A 3,662-nucleotide genomic window follows, 5' to 3' on the forward strand; every position below is an offset into this window, starting at 1 on the left:
CACGCGACCTGTTTCCGGGTCTGCAAAAATCTGCGCGCGCAACGGACGTAGCAGGACGCGAAGGGGCGGGGCCGGAGCGTCCCTCGACCAACTGCCTGTAAAACCCGGAGAAGTTTTGCAGGCAGAGAGGCTGGAGCAGCTCAGCCGTCTGCAAACTGGGATCGTGCCTGGGCAAAGCAATGTCAGTTGATAATCAGATCCAATAAATGTCCTGCTATTAAAATGATTTTTTTTTTTTGAGACGTGGTTTCACTCTTGTTGTCAGGCTGGGGTGTAATGGCGCAATCTCGGCTCAATGCAACCTCTGCCTCCCGTGTTCAAGTGATTCTCCTGCCTCAGCCTCCCGTGTACATGGGATTACAGGCGTCCACCACGAAGCTCATCTAATTTTTTTTTTTTTTTTTTTTTTTTTTTTTTTTTTTAAGTAGAGACGGTGTTGCACAATGTTGGTCAGGCTGGTCTCGAACTGACCTCAGGTGATCTACCCACCTCGGCCTCCCAACGTGCTGGGATTACAGGCGTGAGCCACCGCGCCTGGCCCACTAAAATGAATTTAAAGCCGGCTGTGGTGGGTGGGCACCTGTAGTCCCAGCTACTTGGGAGGCTGAGGCTGGAGGATTGCTTCAGCCCAGGAGTTCCAGTCGACATAGAGCTATCATGGCCACTGCACTCCAGCCTGGGCATAGTGTAGACCCTGTCCTAAAATAAATAAGTAAATAAAAACCACTTAACAATTTAGTTTAAAGGGCCTGGAATCCTCTGTGAAGGCAATGCAAGTTAAAATATAGAATGCAAAGCCCTGCCCAGGTAGCATGTGCAATTTCATTGCTGATGGCCCACAGAACAAATAGAAATCCTCTCCCTTTCCATCATCATCTCTAGATCATCTAGAGAGGATCTCCAGCAGGGGAGCAAGACGTAGGCTGGGAGGTTACGCCAGTCTAGTCTTCACACGTTCTTCTGTCTGCTTTTATTCTGATCATGCTGGCAGCTGACTGGATTGTGTCCATCCAAATCCATGGTGGGTCTTCCTTTCCAGCCCACTGATTCGGCTATAGAGTGCTCATGTCTTCCGAGTTTCCGAGGGACGCCAGGCGTGTGGAGGGCTAAGGCCAGGAATGTTAGCCCACCAATTGTTGCTTTTCAAAAAAGCAGTAACTGGGCCAGGCATGGTGGCTCACGCCTGTAATCTCAGCACTTTGGGAGGCCAATGTGCGTAGATCACCTGAGGTAGGAAGTTCAAGACCAGCCTGACCAACATGCAGAAACCCCCGTCTCTACTTAAAATACAAAATTAGCCGGGCATGGTAGTGCATGCCTGTAATGCCAGCTACTTGGGAGACTGAAGCAGGACAATCGCTTGAACCCGGGAGGCTGAGGTTGCGGTGAGCCGAGATCTCGCCACTGCAGTCCAGCTTGGGCAACAAGAGCGAAACTTCGTCTCAGAAATAAAAAAAAAAAAAAGCAATAACTTAAAAAAATAGATGTAAATTACATAGAGTTTTTTTTTTTTTTTTTTTTTTTAAAGACAGAGTCTCCCTCTATCCTCCAGGCTGGAGTGCAATGGCACAGTCTTGGCTCACCACAGCCTCTGCCTCCTGGGTTCAAGCAATTCTCCTGCTTCAGCCTCCCAAGTAGCTGGGACAACAGGCACTCACCACCACACCCAGCTAATTTTTGTATTTTTAGCAGAGACGGGATTTCACTATGTGGGCCAGGCTGGTCTTGAACTCCTGACCTTGTAATTTGCCCGCCTCGGCCTCCCAAAGTGCTGGGATCACAGGCATGAGTCATAGTGCATGGCCTACATAGTTCTTTTTTACACTTGTTCTATTCCAATTTGTTCAATTCCAACGGATTTAACCTCAAATCCGTTTCAGATGAACTTGGTTGTCATCCTGATATACTTAGGTAAATACTTTCTAAGTATACTGTAATTTCAAATTAACTTTACCTGCATTCTGAAAGCAACTAGAAAATGTACTTTAAAATTTAACAATTGTGGCCGGTGTGGTGGCTCACGCCTGTTTGGGAGGCCGAGGCTGGTGAATCACGAGGTCAGGAGTTCAAGACCAGCCTGGCCAACAAGGAGAAAACCCGTCTCTACTAAAAATACAAAAATTAGCCAGGCATGGTGGCATGCGTCTGTAGTCTCAGCTACTCGGGAGGCTGAGGCAGGAGAATTCCTTGAACCTGAGAGACAGAGGTTGCAGTGAGCTGAGAGTTCGCCACTGCACTCCACCCTGGGCGACAGAGCAAGACTCTGTCAAAAAAAGAAAACTATTTTAGGTGTTTTCTTTATCTTCCTCAATGTTCTCTCATGTAGAAATAACAAAGCCAGGCACGGTGGCTCACACCTGTAATCCCAGCACTTTGGGAGGCTGAGGTGGGCAGATCACGAGGTCAACAGATAGAGACCATCCTGGTCAACATAGTGAAAACCCGTCTCACCGGGCGCGGTGGCTCACGCCTATAATCCCAGCACTTTGGGAGGCCAAGACGGGTGGATCACGAGGTCAAGAGATTGAGACCATCCTGTTCAACATGGTGAAACCCTGTCTCTACTAAAAATACAAAAAATTAGCTGGGCATGGTGGTGCATGCCTGTAATCCCAGCTACTCAGGAGGTTGTGGCAGGAGAACTGCCTGAACCCAGGAGGCGGAGGTTGCCGTGAGCCGAGATCGCGCCATTGCACGCCAGCCTGGGTAACAAGAGCGAAACTCCGTCTCAAAAAAAAAAAAAAAAAAACCGTCTCTACTGAAAATACAAAAATTAGCTGGGCGTGGTGGTGCGTGCCTATAGTCCTAGCTACTTGTGAGGCTGAGGGAGGAGAATCTCTTGAACCTGGCAGGCTGAGGTTGTGTTCAGCTGAGATCACACAATTGCACTCCAGCCTGGTGAAAGAGCAAGACTCTGTCTCAAAGAAAAGAAAAGAAAAAAGAAATAAAGTCTATAAGGAGTCTTCAGAAGACAACTGAATTCATTTTCACCAAAGATCAATTTTGCAATAATTCTAAGGTTATTTGGCAAGTTATTCTTTTTCATATGAACCCAGAAGTAAAACTAGATTATCAAATTTTAAATAGCCTCATGTCTACTGGCAATAATTTGTATGGCAATATTAATGAATTAACATTAGATCCAGGAAATTTCCTGCTATTAAAATGAATTTTATTAATTAACGTTAAGTATGTTTTTCTCTCACATCTCTATTATTGGAAGATTTCATTAATCTTGAAGTGGTAATTAATTGAAATAGAATCACATTTAGATGTGAAAATTAGTATAACATTTTCAAGGGATTGACATGGATATATTTATTCTCTAATAAGTAAAAATACATATTTCCTGGCTTGGCATGGTGGCTCACACCTGTAATCCCAGCACTTTGGGAGGCTGAGGCGGGCGGATCATGAGGTCAAGAGATCAAGACCATCCTGGTCAACATGGTGAAACCTCGTCTCTATTAAAAATACAAAAAATTAGCTGGGCATGGTGGCACGTGCCTGTAATCCCAGCTACTTGGGAGGCTGAGGCAGGAGAATTGCCTGAACCCAGGAGGCGGAGTTGCGGTGAGCCGAGATCGTGCCATTGCACTCCAGCCTGGGTAACAATAGCGAAACTCCGTCTCAAAAAAAAAAAAAAAAAAATATATATATAT

The sequence above is a fragment of the Aotus nancymaae genome, unplaced genomic scaffold (assembly GCF_030222135.1).
Source record: "Aotus nancymaae isolate 86718 unplaced genomic scaffold, 86718_ANA_hifiasm-v0.15.2.pri h1tg000028l, whole genome shotgun sequence".
NCBI lineage: Eukaryota > Metazoa > Chordata > Mammalia > Primates > Aotidae > Aotus > Aotus nancymaae.